Source organism: Bubalus kerabau, chromosome 5 (assembly GCF_029407905.1).
Source record: "Bubalus kerabau isolate K-KA32 ecotype Philippines breed swamp buffalo chromosome 5, PCC_UOA_SB_1v2, whole genome shotgun sequence".
NCBI classification, from domain to species: Eukaryota; Metazoa; Chordata; class Mammalia; order Artiodactyla; family Bovidae; genus Bubalus; species Bubalus kerabau.
The window spans coordinates 99,339,915-99,364,456 of record NC_073628.1 but is presented as its reverse complement, the minus strand read 5'-3'; the positions used below and the strand labels follow the sequence as shown (position 1 = coordinate 99,364,456).

Genomic DNA, 24,542 nt, shown 5'->3' with positions numbered 1-24,542 from the left:
GCCCTGGGATGTCTTTGGAAGGAATGATGCTAAAGCTGAAACTCCAGTACTTTGGCCACCTCATGCGGAGAGTTGACTCATTGGAAAAGACTCTGATGCTGGGAGGGATTGGGGGCAGGAGGAGAAGGGGACGACAGAGGATGAGATGGCTGGATGGCATCACTGACTCGATGGACGTGAGTCTCAGTGATCTCCAGGAGTTGGTGATGGACAGGGAGGCCTGGCGTGCTGCGATTCATGGGGTCGCAAAGAGTCGGACACGACTGAGTGACTGATCTGATCTGATAGGTACTACGAGAGTATGATTCTTCTGAAATCTCTTGTTTTCAAATTAAACACATCCATAGGAATCATAGAGAAGATAAGGTAACATACCATATTTAAGAAAAAAGACACTAGTTTCAAAACATAATTTTCTAATAATCAAGTAAAACAGAAAGTATAAAGGGAAAAAAACTTTGTCTGAAACCATCTACACAAGTACATCATTCCTTAGGCTTCGCTGGTGGCTCAGATGGTAAAGAACCTGCCTGAAATGCAGGAGACCTAGGTTCAATCCCTAGGTCAGGAAGATCCCCTGGAGGACAGCATGGCAACCCATGCCAATATTCTTACCTGGAGAATCCCATGGACAGAGGAGCCTGATGGGCTACAGTCCATGGGGTCGCAGAGTCAGATACAACTGAGTACATCATCACTATGATATAAAATTAGAACAATTCTCTCCCAGAATTTATCATCAACAGAAAAGGTGAAGCTTCACAGAAAAAGATATACCAGAAAGGTGTCTTCTTCACTTAATGAAGTCTAAGTTATATCTCTTTGTAATCTATTAAGTTTGTAATAGAAAAAGTACCAAATTGTAGAACTTTTTCTGCACATCTAAAAACAAACATCAGGTCAGTAATTCACAGAAATCAGTAGAAACCAGGTAATCACAATAGGTTTACCTCATCCCTGAAATATACTCTTACTAATGCTTTTGGCTAATTTCATAGCCATCTGTTATCCTTATGGACCCTTTCTCTTATAGCATCCACTAAAACAAAGAAATTCAAAGACTGACTGCTAATTCAATGTAATAAAAACAACAGATCTGCTGTCCAGATTACATCAAATGGCCACAGTTCTTTTTTCAGTAACCATGAATCGGAAGCTAAAGTCCTCACAAAGCATCTCTGCAAGTGGTCCTGCGGTGACCGGGCCACAGTGCACACTCAGTTACTGCTAGACAATCCCCTCCTAAAGGAAGACACATGGCTGTCACTGCACCTAAAATAAAACCAGACCTTATTCACTGGAGTTTTCTAAACTAAACAGGTGTCACAGATAAGCTCAAAATAGGTCTACCTCCTCCATTCTTGATGCTTTAGCAACATTCAATTCTCTAACACTTCCCCCAGAGGCTGGATTCTTTTCAGTGGTGTCTTACAACTGAATTCTTCTTCTCAAGGAGTGATAAAAACATGACTCCTTCCTACAGAATTTTATTTTTAAGCAGAGAAATTACCTCAAATATCCAAACCAAAGGAGAAAACAAATTATCTGATCACCTCATGGGAAAAGTAAGCACTTAACCAGACAACTCTCCCCTGACTCAGGCCTTTTTTTTTTTAGGAGGGAAAAAAGACTCTATTAACCTTTTTAATTACAAATTAATCTTTGACTCCCAGAAAGTAAAAATGCTTCAAAGCTTCCTTCCTGAGCGATTAGACTGGAATAAGCAACTTGAGAAAGAAAAACAGCCTCTTAAATCACTTCAGGGGATACATGCTAACACCAGATCTCTCTAGACCTTAATATTAGAAGTTCACAGGGCTGCAACTGAGGTAACAGGAAAAACACTTCTATCCCTAACTTAAACAGTAATCTACTGATGCCATCCTCATTATATTTTTTCCACCAAAACATATATTTACAGTGGAAGTGACAAATAGATTCAAGGGATTAGATATGGTAAGAGTGTCTGAAGAACTATGGACGGAGGTTCGTGACACTGTACAGGAGGCAGTGATCAAGACTATCACCAAGAAAAACAAACGAAAAGAGGCAACACGGTTGTCAGAGGAGGCCTTACAAATAGCTGAGAAAAGAAGACAAGCTAAAGGCAAAAGAGTAAAGGAAAGATACATCCATCTGAACACAGAGTTACAAAGAATAGCAAGGAGGGATAAGAAAGACTTTCTCAGTGATCAATGCAAAGAAATAGAGGAAAACAATAGAATAGGAAAGACTAGAGAGCTCTTCCACCCCAGTACTCTTGCCTGGAAAATCCCATGGATGGAGGAGCCTGGTAGGCTGCAGTCCATGGGGTTGCAAAGAGTCGGACAAGACTGAGGCGACTTAGCAGCAGCAGCAGCAACAGAGAGCTCTTCAAGAAAATCAGAGATGCTAAGGGAACATTTCATGCAATGATGGGCACAGTAAAGGACAGAAACGGTATGAACCTAATAGAAGCAGAAGATATTAAGAAGAGATGGCAAGAATACATAGAAGAACTGTACAAAAAAGATCTTCACGACCCAGATAACCACGATGGTGCAATGCAAAGTCAAGTGGGCCTTAGAAAGCATCACTACGAACAAAGCTAGTGGAGGTGATGGAATTCCAGTTGAGCTATTTCAAATCCTAAAAGATGATGCTGTGAAAGTGCTGCACTCAATATGCCAGCAAATTTGGAAAGCTCAGAAGTGGCCACAGGACTAGAAAAGGTCAGTTTTTCACTCCAATCCCAAAGAAAGGCAATGCCAAAGAATGCTCAAACTACCGCACAATTGCACTCATCTCACATGCTAGCAAATAATGCTCAAAATTCTCCAAGCCAGGCTTCAACAGTATGTGAACCGAGAACTTCCAGATGTTCAAGCTGGATTCAGAAAAGACAGAGGAACCAGAGATCAAATTGCCAGCATCTGCTGGATCATAGAAAAAGCAAGAGAGTTCCAGAAAAATATCTACTTCTGCTTTATTGACTACGCCAAAGTCTTTGACTGTGTGAATTATAATAAAACGTGGAAAATTCTTCAAGAGATGGGAATATCAGACCACCTTAACTGCCTCCTGAGAAATCTGTATGCAGGTCAAGAAGCAACAGTTAGAACTGGACATGGAAAAATGGACTGGTTCCAAATTGAGAAAGGAGTATGTCAAGGCTGTATATTCTCAACCTATTTAATTTATGTAGAGTACATCATGCAAAATGCCAGGCTGGATGAAGCACAAGCTGGAATCAAGATTACCGGGAGAAATATCAAGAACCTCAGATATGCAGATGAAACCACCCTTATGGCAGAAAGCAAAGAGGAACTAAAGAGCCTCTTGATGAAAGTGAAAGTAAAGTGAACAAGTTGGCTTAAAACTCAACATTCAAAAAACAAAGATCATGGCATCCGGTTCCATCGCTTCATGGCAAACAGGGTAAAAATGGAAACAGTGACAGACTTTATTTCCTTGGGCTTCAAAATCACTGCAGATGGTGACTGCAGCCATGAAATTAAAAGATACTTGCTCCTTGGAATAAAAGCTATGATAAACCTAGACAGCATATTAAAAAGCAGAGACATTACTTTGCCAACAAAAGTCCACCTAGTCAAGACTATGGTTTTTCCAGTGGTCATGTACTGATATGAGAGTTGGACCATAAAGAACGTTGAGTGCTGAAGAATTGATGCTTTTGAACTGTGGTGTTGGAGAAGACTCTTGAGAGTCCCTTGGCCTGCAAGGAGATTCAACCAGCCCATTCTGAAGGAGATCAGTCCTGAATACTCATTGTAAGGACTGATGCTGAAGCTCCAGCACTTTGGCCACCTGATGTGAAGAACTGACTCATTGGAAAAGACCCTGATGCTAGGAAAGATTGAAGGCAGGAGGAGAAGGGGACGACAGAGGATGAGATGGTTGGATGGCATCATTGACTTGATGGACGTGAGTTTGGGCAAGCTCCGGGAGATGGTGACGGACGGGGAAGCCTGGCGTGGGGTCGCAGAGTCGGACACAACTGAATGACTGAACTGAACTGATATATTTACAGATTTCTAGGATTTTAAGACTGCTGCATTTGTTAAAAAAGAAGAAAAAGACAATGCACTACCATTCTCCAAAAAAAAAAAAAATGCCTTTTTGATATCTCTTGTCATAAAATGAAAAAAAAAATTTTTATTTTAGGACAAAAACCTAAGTTCTCTAGTACTGCTGAGTGAACTGAGTACTCAGTAGTACCTGCTTAAAGGTATTTGAAACAAATACGACTGCATGTAGTGTTTGTATGAGAAACACACCAAGAAAACAGTGGATTTCTCTAGAGGTAACATTACAGAGGATAAATATTTCTGGATTAAGTAAGGGTTTGTAGGCTGCAATTGCTGAGTTTCCTGAGAAAGAAAAAGATAACTGAAGCACTTCAGATTTATAGGGTTTGTATTTTCAACTTATTTCCATATCCATGTTTTCATTTCAGTTGATGTGCTATAATCCCCATTTGACAGCTAAGGAAGCAGGTCACCTCATCACACTTCAAAGCCACAAGACAGGTCCTCTCACACTAACTAGTCAAGCTTACTTATTAATATAATGCTCATTGGCTGTCAGGGTTCAGGACAATGTGGTGAAGCAAGAAGCACATAGTGTATTTAAAAGACCCAATTATTCTCTCCTATCAAATCAACATCGCATCTCAGCAAAACATTGTTTCTAGAGTTATAAACTGTTTCCCCCACAAGTCACCCAGTTCTCATGTCTCACCTGGACCCAAACACACACAGCACACAAGAATTTTATTTTTGTATTTTTTCAGGACGGTGCTTCTAAGCCAGAATATTGTCCTCAAGTGGAAATGGAAAGATCCATTAACTAAGCTAAATGCTATATTCAAGTCATTCAGTGCTCACATTAGTCTCATCCTAAGTAATCATACCACTGACTCAAGTGTCAGTCAGTGCCATCTTCAATCTCCCTGTGGTTGCTCAGTTGCTCAGCCATGTCTGACTCTCTGTGACCCTATAGATTGTAGCCCACCAGGCTCCTCTGTCCATGGGATTCTCCAGGCAAGAATACTGGAGTGTGTTGCCATGCCCTCTTCCAGAGGATCTTTCCTACCCAGGGATCAAACCTGCGTCTCCTGCCCTGCAAGCGGATTCTTTACCCACTGAGTCACCGGGGAAGCCCATCAGTCTCCCTATGAAAATCCACTTTAATCAAAACTACAAGCCAAAGCCCAAGGGACTTTACAATAGGAAAAAAATCTAAAACTTGAAAAAAACTGGTAACATGAAAAGAGATGTCAAAGGAGAAAATGAGGAGACACTTTAAAGGACTAGAACCAACATCAAGAATAACCTTCCAAATAGAAGAAGCATAAAAATATGGAGAAATAATAGCAGATGATGGGGTTAAAATGCAAAAGAATCACAGTTTTAAGGATATTTTTACTAGGAAGAACATGAAACTAAATGCTTAAAGTATTTTTTTATAAAAATCAAAAGGAAAGAATTACTTCTACCAAAATCAACAGAAAATTACTAAGAGCCTCTATCTATACCTTTCTCCAAGTAGCCAACCATATACAGATAAAGGTCCCAGACTTGGTCAGGAAGAGGAGCTACTATTCTGTAACAGTCCTCAGACAGGGGCTGCCTGGGGTCCCACCAGATGGGAGCCAAAGCTATAGAAGACAGAAAAGATTTCACTCAAAAACTTAGTCTTCAGTTTTTATTTATCAGTATGCTTTTCTCAACACGAAAACACCTATGTGAAACATAACAGAAACACACACAGGTCAGATCACCACCACTCTCCAAGTGAGGTGTGTAATCATCTTATCATATACACACACATACACTTTTACATACACTTTAGTAGATATTAAGAAACCTCTGAAATAAAAAATGAACATAGTAATTACAAAGCAGTTGAATCACCCCTATAAAAAAAGAAAAAAACTGTCTTATTAATCTTACCATATCTTTTAAATCTTTTTACCTCAGAAGCTTTTTCACTCCAGATTTCATATTTTTTATATGTCGGGATAAGTCAACAAGTTTGCGTTGCCTTTACCAGTTGGAGATCAGTTTCAACTACAAGTTATTTAAAAGAAATTGCTCCCCATCCAGTACCAAAGCACTGAGATTCCAAAGCAGTTGTCATGCATAATTCCATCTCAGAACCTAGCCAGCCCGACTGCACTCTCAGGTGAGAGAGACCTACAGACTGGAAAAATAACAAGAGAAGTTGCATTCCCCACTTCCTATTTGGGGCCTAATATACTGATGAACTTGGAAACAAAGAGAGGACCTCAAGTTCAGCATGATGGTTATTTACTATAAATAATACAGCAATGGCTGGCACTCGATTTTAAATGATTAAAACTCACATATGTATACTTTAAAAGGACAAATTTTATAGTATGTGAATTATGTCTCAATAAAGCTATTTTTAAAATAAATAAATGGTACTTGGAAAGAAGGGTTCCATTTAATATAAACCACCCAGCTCTATTACTAAGACACAACAAAACATGTATTTTTAAATTATGATGCATAAAATGATCATTAACTTCACTCATAATCGAAAGTTATTTTAACAGAAGTTAAAATACTGTACATTTTTCACCTATCAGGTTAGCAAAGATCAAGAACTTTCAAATGTCCAGGGCTGGTGATAAGATGGGTAAATCTGAACCCTAAAACTCTATGTACACTGGCACATCCTGGAGGTCAATTCATTAACAGTTTTGAAAATTAAAAACGCACACAACTACTGCTGCAGCAATTCCACTGCTAAGAATTTACCCTACAGATACACCTACACAATTGCACAGGTACAAGGATTTTTTTTAAGTCAGAACCAATTTAAGTGTCCAGCAACAGGAAATTAAAGCATGCATCCATACAATGCCCCACTATGCAAATTTTATTTTAAAAAAAGGCCTGAATTATAATTACAACTGACTTGAAAAATGTGTGCTTGGAACATTAAGTAAAAAGCAAAATTCACGATAGTATGCTTAGCATGTACTACAACAAGTGCTTATTAATGTGTGGAAGAATATTGGGAAAGTGGGCATTGCTCTGAACTGTATAAATCGATTAAAATGAGTATATATTAATTTTACAATTACAACTTGTATTTAATTTGAATGCATCAGGCTCTCAAATAGTCTCACCCTGGTGTTAATCTCCCCATGCTGTGACCCCAACCTGTCTTTCCAGTGCTTTGCAGTTCCAGCCAGACCAGTCTGTTCTTCCTTAGAGAAATCAGCCCGAAGCATTCCTCTCCAAATTTGAACTGCTACCAGCAACAGCTTCAAACAGAAACCACCTGAGGTGAAAGAACAGCGTCTGCCTGCATCTACTACAGAACATTTTTAAGATTGTTTTTTAAAAAGGGAAATTGAAATACAACTTAATAATCTTCCTCATAGAGCAGCAAAAGTACTCACCATTCCCCATGTTTTCCAGCCTCTGTGCCTTTGCTCCATGCAATTTCCTGCCTGAAATCCTCTTAGCTACTTATCACATGTCCAAATCCTGCCAATCCTTCAAAACACAGGTTAAACACCGCCTCCTACACCAAATCTTCCCTAAGGCCTCCAGCCAGAGCTAATGCTCCTTCTTAAACCACAGGACCATCATCTCTTAAGGCACTCTCCTCTACGGAGCACTCCATGTCTTATTCTCTTTGGCGAGAAAATTCTTCAAAGGCACACAATCGGTGTCTAGGTCATTGTGTATGCCCCACCTCATACATAAATTAAACTCATGTGTTACTAAAGCATCTAATAAAAAGAGCATGGCAAGAATCTAAAAAAGCACAGATTTTTCTTCTGTATTTATATAATATTTACACATTACAAACGGTGCTGTGTGCTGTGCTTAGTCACTCAATTGTGTCCGACGGTGACCTCATGGACTATCGCCCACCAGGCTCCTCTGTCCATGGGGATTCTCCAGGCAAGAATACTGGAGTGGGTTGCCATGCCCTCCTCCAGGGGATCTGCCTGACCTAGGGATTGAACCCAGGTCTCCCACATTGCAGGTGGATTCTTTACCATCTGAGCCACCAGGGAAGCCCGAGAATACTAGAGTAGGTTGCCATGCCCTCCTCCAGGAGATCTTCCCAACCCAGGGATCAGAACCCAGGTCTCCCACATTGCAGGCAGACTCTTTACCATCTGAGCCACCAGGGAAGCCCATGACAAACTGCAGGAGTATGAAAAGGTAAGGCTCCCTCTCTCTCCAACCTCCTCCCCAGTGCCCTTCTATGTCTCCTTAAAAAGTAATCAGTATGATCAATTTCTTAACACTTCAGGGGTTTAAGAAGTTCCTGGACACTATAACTTTATAACATATTCATAACTTTGGGTCTAAGTTGACAGAAATAATCACTATGACAATTTATAATGCCACACTGTGTACTTCTATGCTGGAGCAAATAAAATACAGTAACAGATGGAAAGATAAATTGTGTCCTATGAGTTGCAAAACTAAAATTATCAAGAAGCTTATAGATTGTTTCAAGCATAACTATAAACCAAGTTACTATAATTTTTTTCTTGGTGTAAAAACTGCTTAAGGATTCCATAGACTCCAAAATTTCCACTAAGCTAAGAAAAAGGTGCTAAGCCAATACAGCTAAAATACTAAAGAAAAACGTGGATGTTTTATAAAGCTAGATAGGAATATTACTAAAGTGTTTATAAAAGCATTTCTCAATATCATATTAATAGCAATAAGATGTCTACACAGTTTTCTAATTTATAAATAAGAATTAAATGTTTCTAAGAGGTCTTTAATCACGTTTAGTGTATAGAAACTTAGGAAATTTCAGTAATTATTTCTACTATAATGGATCCCATGAAAACTTTAAAACATACAGGGCAGATTATGCTACTAAGATCAGAATGTTCAAATCAAACATCTGTTCATCTTGTTAAAAAACTAACCTGTCAATAAAAATCTGAAGTCATCATTAGATCAAAAAAAACATTTTAGGGAAATTTCTATACTGAACTTATTACAGTAGTATGATATTCTTCTAAACAATAGTAAAGACTGAATTACCAAATGTGTTACCACTACATTATCCCTTGGGATTTATGGTACAGATTGACAGCTGTCCTGCAATACTTGTCTTCCAAAGTAACAGAATCTCTGATTGTTGACTAGGCACACGGCCATCTCCAGCAAAGACTAAATTTTCCAGCACACACTGCAGCTAGCTGTGCCCTGTGATTTGGTTATAATTAGAGGGACAAGGCAGAACTGATGTGTGTGACTTCTGGGAGGTATCTTCACAGGATGGGGATGAGCTCAGTTCTTGCCCCCTCATGTCCTTCCTGCTGGTGAGAATACAAAACTGATGACAGGAACTACAGAGGCTATCTTTGCCTACAAGGAGAAAGCTGGGTCCCCTAATGAACATGAAGGCCCTGCACTGGCTCAGGGCTATCCATGATTTATAGGAAAGAAAGGAAACTTCCACCTTGTTCAAGCAGTTGTTTTGGGTTCCTGTCACTCACTGTTTTGCCAAATCCTACTTAATACAAGGCAAAACTAAGAAGAAATGATACTATTATCTATTTACTAAGTACTATTTATTAAACAACTTCTAATGCATATTTTAAACTTACTAGGATTAAAATAAAAACTCATTTATGATTCAAATAACTATGAACCTTTAAAATATTTTTCTATGCTATATAAGAGATATAAAAATGTCACTATGAAGAATTTATCCAAAACTTTGCTTTGGCCACCTGATGCAAAAAGCCAACTCACTGGAAAAGACTCTGATGCTGGGAAAGATTGAGGCCAAGAGAAGAAGGGGGCAAAAGAGGATGAGATGGTTGGATGGCGTCACTGACTCAATGAACATAAGTATGAGCAAACTCCAGGAGACGGTGAATGACAGGAAAGTTTGGCATGCTACAGTTCTTGGGGTCATAAAGAGTCAGACACAAGTTTGCAACTGAACAACAACAGTCAAAAATCAGACTTCCCTGGGGGTCCAGTAGTTGAGAATCCACCTGCCAATACAGGGGGACACGGGTTTGATCCCTGATCTGGGAAGATTCCACATGCTGCAGAGCAACTAAGCCCATGCACCCAATTACCCAGGCCATGCTCTGGAGCCCATGCTTCACAACAAGATAAGCCACCACAACAGAGTAGCCCCCACTCATCACAACTAGAGAAAGCCCTCACACAGTAACAAAGACCCAGCACAGGGTGGTGGGGGGTTGGGGGGGCGGGAGGAGAATTTATCCAAAAATCAGCTTCCTGAATATACACTGGGATCCTAAGATTAAGCCAAATCTCCTTTATCATGAATATAGATACTACTACCCAATAAAAGTATTCATTCAGTCATTCAACAAGTGAACAATGAAAGCCTACTGCATTCCTCACTGAACTCTGAAGGGACCAAAGCCAACGTGCCTTGTGGCCTCTGCCCTCCTGGAGTCTACCTGAACAATGTACCTGAGCTTGCAACATCGCAGACAACGTCCCAGGTGCCTCTTCTCTAGCGTCCAAGTTAATCATCCTCCCCTGTCTTCACAGTCATCTCAGACTGACTACAATATGATCAGGCTTCAGTTCTGCTCTGCTAACATAATCATATATAATCATGTTCCTCAGAGATTACATTCCTGTTATCAAAATTAAAATCAGCACATTACTGAAATGCCACAGTAGCTATCATTATTGGTGGGCCACTTTTCCAAATGGCAAATCTTATTTATCACACAACATTTCTCCTTAGTTTCATCTCAAAGAGTAATCTTACCCTTAAATTTGAAAACTACTTTGCACCTTTCCCCAGGACCCGGGGGCTGACCTAAGAAAAGTCAGAATGTAGGGCTGCTAGACAGACAACCGCAGGCCAAGCTCACCAGAGAGCTGAAGCTGGGCCCACAAAATGCCAATCTGACTGGGTCACAGTTCAAAACACTGATCGGCCTTGTTTATGAGTCTGAATATTAACTGCAGATTAAAGGTCACACACATATATCACCAGGGATGGCAATCTTGCTCTTGCTTATTTCTCTCCTACAAGTCCTAAAAGACTAATGTTTGGGTTTTCACAGCCATAGGAAAAAGCAGGGCAGATTTAGGAGGAAGGGAGACCCCTTGCCTAGGCTTTAAGTTTTAGCAATACACAATCCCAGTTTACCAGAATAGCTCTCTACTGGTATTTTGACCAAAAGCCCAAATAATAATAAAATAATATGCTGAATCTCCCACTTGCCATTGTTCTACTTACATAAAGTTCCTTTAGGAACATCACTAGAAAGAAGGACAGCTAAGCTATGACATCTGTTTACTCATTAACACGCCAAACCTCACCATTACTCTATGGTCTGTGTTATTCACTTTGTATTTAATCATGTCCTGTTCTATAGCATTTCCTATATTCAAGGAATAGTAAAAATTTAACAGTTGCTAACTTAGAGCTTATCTGAACCCATTGCTCCTACCTATCTCCTTGCTGTTGAGCGCTGTGGACGAAGAAAGGGAACACAGTCAAAAACTAGACCTATGGATGACAATGATGACAGTAACACTTTTTTTAAAAATAGCCTAATATTTACAGATCACTTATTATTTACTAGGGGGTTTCCCTCATGGCTCAGACAGTAAAGAATCTGCCTGCAATGTGGGAAACCCAGGTTCGATCCCTGGGTTGGGAAGATCCCCTGGAGAAGGGAATGGCTACTCACTCCAGTATTCTTGCCTGGAGAACTCCATGGATAGAGGAGCCTGGAGGGCTACAGTTCATGGGCTCGCAAAGAGTTGGACATGACTGAGCAACTAACACTTTACTACTATTTACCAGAGGCATTGTAAGCACTTTATATGTATTAATTACATTGATCTTCAAAATAAACATGAGTACTTATTACCCCCACATCACAGATGAGGAAATTGAGCCACAGAAAGGTAAGCAACTTGCCTACAGTCAGAGTCTAGAGCTCTTAACTACTTTGTTGCAACAGTACAAGGATGGACAAATACAGATTGGTAAATTTTGAGGCTCAGTGCCCAAAAAACATCCAAGGAGACAGAGTGCAACGTGGGTCTGGATCTCAGAAAAAAGTTCAGGGCTGCATTTATAAAACTACAGGTTGGAAGCATGAGGTAGAATGAGGACACTCTGGAAGACAGCGCTGAGGGAGGAGTTAATGGACAGAATCATGAGGAACACCAATATTTAAGTTAAGTTGACAATTTAATCCAAATTGATGATGAAGTAAAGTGATGCATTTGTACTACACACACATATATATAGTACATTATGATAAATCAAAATATATAATAGTTCTACCTACTCTATGGGAACTAGAACTACAATGACTACAGGTTTATGGTAACATCTGTTTTGTTTGTTTGCTTTAATTATTTATTTAATTTTTGGTGGTGCTGGGTCTTCATTGCTGTGCAGGCTTTGCTCTAGTTGCGGCGAGCAGGGGCTGCTCTCTCTAGTTGTGCTGCATAAGCTTTTCATTGTGGTGGCTTCTCTTGTTGCAGAGCACCAGCTCCAGACCAGTGGGCTTCAGTAGTGGCAGTTCCCAGGCTCTAAAGCACAGGTTCAACAGCTGTGGCCCAGGGCATGTAGGCTATTCCTGGACCAGGGATCAAACCCATGTCTCCTGCACTGGCGGGTGTATTCTTTACCACTCAGCCACCAGGGAAGCCCTGGTAGCATGTTTTTAATGTACTGTTGGTCATAGCTAAGTTTTTCATGCTAAATCTTTAGGCAGGAACACCACCTCTAACACCATTCCAATGGGAGGAAATAATGTACTCCAAATCTGAGTTCAGAAATGCTTCCCAAGGAATACACAGTTATGAAAAGAATGATGCCCTGAACAGATGACCATATTTCAATAATTCTAAGGTGCACAATGTTTTACATTTGTGTATCAGTAGAACTGGGACAGGTCTTACGCAGTTTAATTGCCAGCATTATTTTCTTTCTTAGAGGTACATAAAATACAGTGCATCTTACTACTGATGCCATCTTAAAACACAATGAAATATGTATTACAGAACACATGCAATACATCCAGAGTATACACACTGGCGTAGTCAAAGGAAAGCCTTCTGCCTTCCAGGGGTTTACAATCTAATAGAAGGAATATGATTAACAATATGCTATAAATGCCAACAGTATGCACCATGGAGTGATAAAGGGAGTGGCAAGGCTAGAGAACTGAAGGTACTTAACTGGTAGGAAATACGAGCAGCCAAACCAAAGCAACTTAAGGCAGTGTGTCCAAAGCACAGTTTTAACTGAAATAGATAAAATGTGATGTAAGAACAACAGAAAGATAGGAAATCAATAATATCTCAGCAAAGGCAGAGGAAGAAGATGAATAATGTGAGGTTATGGTGACATCACTCTTGTCCTAGAACCAGCAGCCACCTGCTAGTTTAAGTAAAGCACTGCTTGAAGATAACTAATCAAAGGGGAAAGATTTTTTTTAATCTTCTACCTCTCTCTCCTTTGAACCCCTGTGGTAGTTTTAAAATCTACAAACTCTTTGATACTCTTCCCTTCAAGAACTGAACTTAATTTAATTCCCTTCTCTTTGCCAGCAGGCTAGATTCAGTGACTTGATTCTAACTAACAGAATATGATGGAAGTGACAGTGTGTGACTTCTGTTTGCTGTGTACTAAGTCACTTCAGTCGTGTCTGACTCTTTGCGATCCCATGGACTGTAGCCCACCAGGCTCCTCTGTCCATGGGATTCTCCAAGTAAAAATACTGGAGTGGGTTGCCATGTCCTCCTCCAGAGGATCTTCCCCACCCAGGGACTGAACCCAAGTCTATTGCATCTCCTGCGTTGGCAAGGAGGTTCTTTTTTTTTTTTTTTTTTTAATGCTTATTTATTTTATTGATCACTATATGTTGCCCTATTTTATTTTTATTTTTATTTTATTGGAGGCTAATTTCTTTACAATATTGTGGTGGTTTTTGTCATACATTCACATGAATCAGCCATGGGTGTACATGTGTGAGGGAGGATCAGGATGGGGAACACTTGCACACCCATGGCAAGGAGGTTCTTTACCACTAGCGCCATCTGGGAAGCCCTGTGACTTCTGAGAGTAGGTCATAAAAAACCTCCTTGCTTCCTTGCTCCTACTTCCCTCCCCTCTTTCTGGGGGAAGCCAAATGCCTCACAATGCAGTCACCCACCATATGGAAAGGTCCCTGCGGCAAGCAACTGAGGCTCCCTGCAGGCCTTTCTGCCTATAGCCGAGTGTGAGCCACCTGGACGCAGAGCCTCCAGCCCCAGTCAAGCCGTCAGATACAGCGGCGCCAGCTGCCATCTCAGGAGACACCTCTGGGCCAAAACTACTAAGCCACTTCCAGACAACCAACCACAAAAACTGTGAGAGGGTAAATTTTACTGTGCTATCACCAAATTTTGAGGTAATCTGCTATGCAACAACACATAACTAATACAAGCCAATAGGACTGTGTGTCTCTGAAACATTTATCCTTTTTTAAACTTATTTGATTGAGGTATGATCTACAATATTTTGCTAAGTTCTGCTGCACAGCAAAGTGATTCAGTTACATATATACATACACACACACACACACACACACACACACACACATTCTTATTCACATTCTCTTCCATTATGGTTTTAAAGTGTTTCTTTTGTTTGTTTGTTTTTTGGCTGTGCTGTTCCTCGCTGCTGCATAAACAAGCTTTCTCTAGTTGCAGTGTGCAGGCTTATCACTGTGGTGGCTTCTCTCATTGCAGAGCACAGGCTCTAGGGAGGGGGCTCAGTAGTTGTGGCACATGGGCTTAGTTGGATCTTCCCAGACCAGGGATCAAACCCATGTCCCCTGCATTGGCAGGAATGTTCTTAACCACTGGACCATCAGGAAAGCCCTCCATTATGGTTTATCACAGGATACTGAATACAGTTAGTTCCCTATACTATATAGTAGGATCTTGTTGTTTATGCCCTAAAACACTATCTTAACTTCTAACAGTTAAGTATACACCAGTGGCCGGTATAGAGAAAATTTCTAGAAGGCTGTTCTCTTCATCTTTATGTGCCTATAAGGCTTAGCTCAATGAACTACATAGTTAAGTACCTGTTTCCGTTTATTTGTTAGGAGAGTCTTGCCAGTGCTTATGTTTATATAACTGACTGCAGTTGTCCAAAAATAAAGTGATTATATCTTGAATAAGAATTCAGTTACTGAAGCAGAGTTAAAAAAGAAAAATATTGATTTGATCCAATTAAAAGATGGAATGAGGGATAACAGATGCAACAATCAAAAATAACTCCAGAATGACAACTGTGTAAGGTGGAAACAGTGGTTATGTGGTACCCTTGGAAGTACTAGAGTGCAAAACTTGCTTGAAGAAATAGTACAGAGCAGCAAGGCATTGTAACAGTAACACCCAGAACTTACTTCTTCATTATTAGGGAAAAAAGAACAAGCTGCCTGATTAACAAAGGATTAGCTTTACATGTGTTTCTCAAACTGTTCTACAGACTATTGGTTCTCATTAAAACATGATAGTTATTCTTTAGGGAAGGGGGTAAAAAAGAAAAAACCTTTTGCATACAATAGTCCTACTTTTTAAGGCTTCAGAGTGCTAATATGCATTATAATCTATGTGACCTCGGAAAACGTAAAATACTTGCAGCATATTAATATGCCCTGACTACAGCTGGGGAAACACCAACCTGGGCAGGCAGCTAAGTAGATGGGGAGATTAACAGGAAATTAAAAAAAAAGACAAATGCAATGAAATGATCTCACTTGAAAAAGAGAGTGTGACTGACTACCAGCTATTACTCTGTAGAGCTTCTTAAAGCAAAATAAACTGTTAGAAAAGCTACCAGAAGCAACAACAGCTGCACCAGATGTCAGGGGAAATGAAGATGGAAAAACGTGATAGGAAAAAAACAGAAGAAAAAACTTCCCTTTGCACAGGCCACTGTTCAGAATGTCTGCCATCCCCTCAGCTCCTAACAGCTGGGGTGAAGGGCGAGCACTCGGCCAACCAGAAGGCAGGTCGGTAGCTGAAGAGGTGGTCTGGCCCCAAACCCTCTACCAACAGTGACGGTAACTTACAACCTATCAAATCTTCTTTCCTGGGTAACTGAATATATTGAGAGAGTCCTTAGTGGAGGTGGAAGCAGAGACACAAAGACACAAAGGAACCAGAGATAAAACAGCTGAGTGAGGAGCAGAGAATCAGGTGGGTCAGCTCTGGCAGTTTAGTGCCTTGTGCAGACAAGGAATGCCTTCCTTTGGCAGAAACTGTAAGCTAGCATATTACTGTTCAATCTGAACAACCTTCTGCTGTGGCCCTGCCAGAGCAGCCGGAGGACACCCGTCAGCCACGTTCAGTGATCCACCCAGAAAGAAGGGAGAGGGGAAGGAAAGGGAATGGGCAGGAGCAACACGGTCTCTGGCTTTAACAAGGAGCATCTAGTTTAAATTCACTGGAATGAGGTTTTCATACATCAAACATTTTTAAATCAGTGGCCAGAGCTTCCCCATCCCATGAGGAATGGAGCCAGGCTGTTCCAGTAAGGACACACTTCCCCAGGGTAGCCAGGTTCTCCCAGGGGGCTAGGTTTCCACAGCCTCCCCAGCAGCTTCTCCGAACACACACACGCAGACACATGCCCACACTCCCGCCGGATCACACTCAACATACACAGTAAGTGCCACCACCACACCCCCCGCTCCCACTTCCCACCCCTAGGAGTAAGTGCATCAGGAATCAGGCCTCTTGGAGCTGGTGGACACGGTAGTTGTTAGTGAACAGGCACAAGCATGCTCTGCCGAGCGTGTGTGCTCCAATGGGTTTCTGCAGGAGGGGCTCTCCATGCTGTCTAGAGATGTTGCATGGCCATGTCTGCTCACAAGCTCTCTTCCAGGTTAGTCCAGCCCATGGTGTAAATACTGCCCCCTCCTGAGTGGTGCCTTATGTAGTTTGGACATCTACACATTGCCCTGAAATAGGGTATATGGCCAACAAACCCTTCCCACTGGGGAGGCAATGAGGTAATCTGGTCACGAAAGCTAGCCAGTATCCACACTCTTACTAACAGTGTTCAGCATTCACAAGGCCCATCTGAACCTGCGGTGCTTCTGTGAGGCCTGGCTCTCAAGGTTCACATTTCTGTTCCACTTTTGCCTAATACGTGAGAATGACTTGGAAGACTTCCTGTTCCTTGTCCTAAACCCTTACAGTAAATCATACGTATAACTAAGTTAAAATCAGAGCATGACCCACAGCTTCTACTTCTGATGCAAAAGCCCAAGACAAATAAGCAGTAAGGATTCCTCAAATACCAAATGATCTATGAATTAGAGGTCATATCATTTTGTAATGTAACCATACAAGGAAACAGTCCACAGTGAGGTATGCTGCTGACACACTGGCACATTTTACCAAACAGAAACAACAATTTTACACTGGCACAAACAGGCCACCTTACCCAAAACCGCGTACACGCTATTAGCAGTTCTACTGACCTAGTTACCTAATATACAGACCCATACTACGTCTTACATTATTGCCAAACCAACAAGTAACACAAATCACAATTCCAAACAAAATCCAGTCTAGTAAATATATTTCGTATTTCAGCATATTTGAGTTATTTGTAGCCAAATGTTTGTTAAAGTGACTTAAGCAATCTTAAGTTTTTTCTCTTCATTATTTAAAAAACACTCAAACTCTGTTAGGCAAGAAACTAAGCACAAGCCAACAAGCTCCCCAAATCACACTCAGAGAGGACAAGTAGAGCTACAAATATGGAATAATTACCAAGGTATTAATAATTAACGATCACTTAACTATGATTCAAGAGGAATTCCTGGTTGTCGAAAAGCCCTGTGATAATGCTGATGAAAAGCATTATCAGAAACTGATTATCTCAGACAACAGTGCATTGTTTTACGGTGTGTATGTGTGTGTGTGATGAAGTTCACAGCTATGTTACACTAATGACTCACTTAAACACCTGAATTTTCTGCTGTCTTAACCTTCAAATCAACTGCAAAAGAAACTGCCAAGAGGAGTTAGTAAAGAGTACAAAATCCCCCAAAGAATTTAGCATATACAGCTTATTTTGCTACTTAATTTTTTATGATTACTGAAATTTGAACATGATGTTAAAGAGTCAAAACCAATTTTAAAAGCAAAGGGTGCTTACTAAATCCATAGTAATATTCAACATATACTGGTTTTTAGAAGGGCACAAGCCATATTCTTGTGTGTGTGTGTGTGTGTGTTTACAGCACCTGGCACATTTCTGTTCACTATTACACAGAATTGTTGCAGGACCTGACAGTGATTACTGTCTCACTTTTTAAAACCTTTTGGCCTAAACAATAAATCAAAGTTCAAAAAATAACTGATGCACTTATTTCTTGATTTTGATTACATTTTTGTTGTGAATTGGTTCTGTAACTCTAGTTACCTTGCAACAAAACACTGGCAGAGAACATACTGGATTGAAATTACCTGACTCTATCACTGCTGAATAAATAATACAGTTGACCTGTTCACATTTCATTGTGAAAGATCCACACCTTTAGAGATTACACTCTAAGCTTTGAAAGCAAAGTGAGTCAGAAATCACATTCCTAAGAGCAGCCAGTCTGGAACAGAAGATGTTTATCCTACATCGAGTCACCCTTGCCACAGCAAACTTCTCTGCTGGTTCATTTTGTTTAAGACAGTTGAGACGGGTAGGATGTGCAATGATAAAAATTCTGTGAGGCATTTATCAAGCAGATTATCTCTGAAACCACACCTTGGCTTAGAGCCTTTGAGCGGGAGTTTGGGCTTCTGTGTTAATCTGTACACTTATTTCACATTTTCTCTTGACTCTATTTTTTCTTTTTGACTCTAACCCATAGAATAAGTTAACCTAACAGATGTAATTTTATTTATGTTTATCTGACTGCTGGAAACACTACTGACATGTCACACTATTACATAAGAAAAACTGCTGATTTCAGTGAGCTCCTCTCCTACCCTTCCATCCCCACCCACCCACCTCTCATTAAATCTCTGAGGAAAACCTCTGGGTCCAGGGCTGGGATTTTTCTTTTCCATAGGGTAGGTCTATTTGACCTTTTACTAATGATACTGAAAACTTTTTTAAAGACTGTTAGTGTACATAGAGCTTCCAACACCAAGAATACAAAGCAACTCCTTTTTTCAAAAAATATTTCAAGACAAATTGTATTTCCCATAAAAGTCAGGGAGTCCTTGGAAGTCACAATGCATAAATACTTCTAATAATAGAGCAAATTAATGTCAAGGCAGCCAGTAGTGGAAAAAGTCTCACTGCAGCCATCCCTGTCAGAGGGCATCTGTATGAGCGGCTCAGGGAAGTAGCATTTGCAGGAAGGCACTACAACTGTGTTCAAAAGAAAATCATTAGGCCTCAGCCGTTAATCCCCTCCTCCATCCTCTGCCTCTGGATCCTTCAAGGCAATTAACCAGTAGAAGGTGCTATTCTGCACCCATCTAATTCACACCAACCTGCATCCTTGGCCCAGAGCTGGATTAACCCAGCTGAACTCTTATCAGCCTATTCCCTGTCCAGTGTTCCAAGAAGCCTCTACATTAGCCCCTGAAGCAGAAAACCAGATCTTTTCTTATAACCCCTATTTACAAAACAATACACAGTGACAGCTCACTAGCCAGAATACCTGGGTATCAAACCTTCAGACCACGAATACATCAAAACAGAACACACTTTGCCAACTATTAACCTCAAATACAATTTTTATTATCTTAACTGAGACAATCTACTTCTACCTAGAAAAGATGACCCTGGTCACAGTCACTACAGTAACAGTCAACTGAACACATCACTGTCCCCAGCAAAGTCAGGGGCAATGAGGAATTCAAAAGCTGACTGTAAGGCCACGACATGTAATAAGGGATTTTATCTTTACAGACACAAAAAAGAAAGAGCAGTTGAAACTAGGGCTGCAAAGGAAAGAAAGGACGGTGGGAAAGAGGCATCTCTGAACATGTTTTTGAGTGTCCTTTAGTTTCCGACATACTCTTCTCCCTCTTACAAGGTTGCAATTAAAAAAAAAAAAAAAGGCCAGACAGGAGATAGGTGAGAGAAAGCTGAAGAAGAAAAGCACTCACCCTTCCCCCATCTCCTCTCCCCTCTCCCCAAAAGAGCTGTGTTTGTCTGTGCAAACCTAGTCCCAAATATGGGAGAGAGAGAATGAATGTGTGTATGGAAGAACAATGAGCCCTCTGCCTGGTATTGTGTCTGTGTGTGTGTCTGTGTGTGTGTGTGTCTGCCTCTTTTCCCTTCGACCTCAACAACAGGGAGAGCTGGAAGCCAGCTTTCTATCCAGCCCAGGCCACCAAAATCAAAACTGGTTTATAATTTACGGTGGAATTAACTCAGCAACCAGATCCAGGAAAGGCAACAGCTACTAAAAGATGATTTTATTACTGTCTATATCCATCCTCTGTCCCCTCCCCCAACAGACTGAGCCGAAAGAAACCAGTGCACACCAGACAAAAAGGTCTCACTTTAAATGGAAAGCAATTATCAAAATTGTTTCAAATCTTAAACATAGGCTGCATTAATCATGTGTTACAATGTTTGTTTTGCAATTCACTGTGAGCTACCCTTTTACTAGTTATCTTTCTAGTGTTTAAAAAATTGCTTTGGAGAAAGCTATTTCAAGATTCATACAAAACTACTTTCTAAATGTACCTCAAAATAGTAACACATACTGAAACATTTAAAGCGCCCAGTTTCTCAAGGACACATTCTGCTTAAATCAATGTTTGAAATCTGTAATCCAGAAAAATTGTAACCAAACCTTGGAAAAGAGGCAGAGGAAAATGACAATTCAACAATGAATCATTTTGTTTTCCTTTCAACAACTTCTCAACCAGTTTCAAAGGAAAGGAAACCTGCAACGCTTTCCCCCTCCCGACACACACGCACAATCTATGTAAAACTACTTTTTCTTCTTTCCAAAACCTTAAAAAAAAAAAAAAAAAAAACACTACTACTACTAATAAACATGAAAGCCACTCTCCTTCAGACAGACAAACTAAAACAGGATAAGTAAGAATCTTTTTCTACTGCAAGTGAATTTTGGTTTTAAAATTCAAGCAGCACACAGAGCAGAGAACTAGAGATTTCGAACACAAAGAATCTTCCCCTAATGGGAAAATGATACTTTAAGTCCTCCCCCTGACGACCCCTCAAATCCGCAAACATTCAAGAAATTCGCAGTTTCGGTCCTGGACTTCCTCCCTCCTCGCCCCCGCCCCCCAGTTCAGCCCACGATTTTAGTCACATGAAAGAGTTTAACCTCAGACAAGTCAAAGCAGAGCAAGACCGAGCAGCAAAGAAAGAGCCGGGGTCAGCAGGCGAAAGGGACAGTTACCTGGCCGGCACAGGGTCGAGTGGCCCCGGCCCTTGATTCCCGCCTGCCCCGCCATGCGCGGCCCCCACCCGGGACCCCGGCTTCCAAGCCGACTCCTCGGGCCCGCCCCACCCCCGCGCCCAGGACGAGGGGCCACAACTGCGGGCAGACGCCGCGCGCGGGCCACTCGGAGACTCACCTCCCCCGGATGCGCTACACCATCAATGGAGGTGTGTTCGGCCGGCTCCCGGGAAAGTGGGGGGACAGGGCTGCAGGCCCGCGGGGCTGGGGCCGCCGGACTCGGGCCGAGGGCGGGCCGGCGCGGAAACAGAGCCAGGGGCTACGGGGGCTTCCCTCGCGTGACCTTTCTTGCGGGCCCCACCTAGCCTCTGCGCTTGGCCAGTCCTTCAGGAGCGAGAGCCCAGGCTCATGTCTGGTTTTGTTTTTCTGAGGGCGAGGGGGCTCCCGGAGGATGATGGTGATTTTTTTTTTTTTTTTTTCCTCTCAACTAGGAGAGAAAACGAGGCAGAGACAATGTGGGAGGCGAACAAGGGGAGAGGAGCCTGGAGGCGGAGGCGGGGGCTAGACCCGAGCCGGGCGAGCGTCTCGGGAGTGCAGGAGGAAGAGGAGGCTGGGAGCGCGGGGGGCGGCTCGCGAGCGTCTGTGGGAGCAGCGGCGCTTCGGCGATGGTGGCCGAGCCGCTGCGGGGCTGCTGCACCGACCCGCCGCCCACTCCGCGCTCGGGCCCAGCCCACCTCGCAGTATCGCGCCCTGCCATTGGCGCGACCTGGAGTGACGCGCGAGGAGGCCTCGCCAATGGGAAGCGGAGGGCGGGCAGAGGGGGCGGGACTTCTTTGAGCGCTCGCGCTCTCGCTCTCTCTCTCTCTCTTTTTTTTTAATTTCTAATAAAATGAGCAGAAGAGAAGGAGGGGAGCGGCCGAGCCCCTGCGACGCGGCGGCCAGGCTCGAGCGCGCGCTCCAGGCAGCGACCGGGCCGTGGGCTGATCTCCCCGCTGGCTGCGTCTTTGTGCGGGTCCCGGGCCGCAGCGCGCAGCGGGCAGGTCCCAGGGGCCGGGGTGGCCGGAGTCCAGTTGCTCCTGTTATTAACCAGGATCACGGTTTGCTTTTTCAGCCACTTAAAACGCGGATTCATATCCCTGGGGGGACCGGAGTGGGTTCGAAAGATTCGCTCCAAGACTCGAAATTCTGATGCACATTAACGTCTTTAGAATAAGCCTTTGGCAAAAGATTATTTAGAAAAAGAAAAAAGTAATTGGTTGGTAGATTGCACTGCTAATATGAAAAAACAATTATAAAAATAGAAAGCCTGAAAAGAAAGTCTCATCAAGGAAAAAAGAAGGGACACAGACACAGAGCAGATTTCGGAAAGCGAGGAATGTACACAACTCTGTGCCGTAAGTTTGAAAAAATCTAAAAACAGGGGGAAAAAAAATCCAAGTGTCACCTTTTCTTTGAGAAATATTGTGTCCCACTTTCCCAAAAACCGATAATCACAGGGTCTCCACTGCTATAAGGGAATTGCGGGGCAGGCCAAATGTTCAGATTCTATTTAATATAATTTATAGGATTGAAGGGTTTGGGGAAATTTTAATTATGATTAGCAGTTTTTGAAATGCATATCATGCTTATTGAGTTCTTTCACAGACCCTGGCAAGAATCCAGGGTGAATCATCAACCTATTGTTGGTTTGTTAATACACTGAAATGCTTAGTGGTCCTTATATCGTACACTCTTCCTGAAGGAGCTCAGATCTGTATATAATAGAATAATTAAGGGATAGAACATAGCACAAAATAATTCACTCATCACTTTCAAATAAAGTGATAATTTTCTCCTTGCAATATCTATACAGATTGCAATTTCCACATCCAACAGTTTAAAAAATAATAGGACTAATAGATACTATTTGATGGTGACCCAGACATCTAAAATCAAATGGGTCTTTGCCACTACCTTTCAGAGTAACTTTAAGCAGGAAAATTCCTTTCTGCTGAAATTCCTTCAGCTGTGAAATGGGGAAACTAGTTAATACCACCATATCTCTAATAATGTGAGAACTGAATTTTACAACATCATAAATTCGATAAACAGCTCTCAACCTCCTAGATACAGATGGAACTATTTCACAACAGTTTGGAAATGATGAAGGGTAAAGTGCATTAGATGGCTTTGCTTGCCATCAAAATCTACATTTACAGAAGCACTGTTTCTAATAAAGGTTCAGCTCTGTAGTGGAGGAATGGACGATGGTTCTAAGAGGATACCAGTGGATCCTGCAGGGCCATTCAGCAGGGAAGAGAGAGGTTCTTGAAATCTGAGAGGGACTGACATCATTTTCACTTCTTATTTTTTTAATGTAGATTTAAAAGTCTTGAAATTCCACATTGTTATTAAGTATAATATTATGGTATTGGGCCAAAAATTAGCCAACTAGACCTGTTTAACTATAACAATCCCATGCAAGAATTGTAGTCCAACCATAAAGCCACAGAATACAGGGTTCCTTCCAAGGAACTTAGAGACTGATAAGGTAATAACAATACAGTGTAATAAGAACAACGATTAAACCATTGACTGAAAGCTTATTATGTTCCAAGCACCAGGCAAAGCATGTTGCTTTCTTAGCCTACTTAGTCCTGACAGCAGTTCATGAAGTGTATTATTAGTATCTCCATTTTAAAGGTCAAGAAACTGGGGCTTAGGAAAGTTAAATAACTTGCTCAAGGTGAAAGAGTTCAAATATCTAGTGGGTTATTTTTCCCATGATGAAATTAGAAAAAGTTTCCTTATTTTCCCTTTGGCAAGCTTTAGAATATGGAGATTACTTATCTGAACCTGATAACATCAAGAAGCACTTTTGTTAGTTATTTTATATATCTTACTATGAGTAGAAGTGATTTAATTTGTATACAGAAATCAAATCAGATATAATACTATTATTTAAAAGAAGCCAGGAGAAAAAGAGATTATTTAATAAATGGTGTTGAGTAATCAGATAGCTCTATGGGTAAACAAAAGCAACTCAGGAAAACAGAATTTTTAAAATTAGATTTCTGTTATTCCTAAACCTCTTTCCCTAAATTATAAATGGATATATTTT

At 41.3% G+C, this 24,542-nt stretch overlaps 1 protein-coding gene across 4 annotated transcripts in view; it reads right to left on the bottom strand.

Moving 5' to 3' along the window:
• RERE (arginine-glutamic acid dipeptide repeats) overlaps positions 1-22,116 on the bottom strand; it is a 409,996-nt gene extending 387,880 nt beyond the window's left edge. For 2 of the 4 annotated variants that reach the window (XM_055582399.1, XM_055582404.1), the window contains exon 1: positions 21,621-22,116. The gene's annotated coding sequence lies outside the window, so the exon portion shown is untranslated. Of the gene's footprint in view, positions 1-7,193; positions 7,238-7,435; positions 7,701-21,620 lie in introns of those variants that run through there. The other 2 variants (XM_055582401.1, XM_055582403.1) reach the window with 2 other exon arrangements.
• Positions 22,117-24,542: the final 2,426 nt, after the last annotated feature.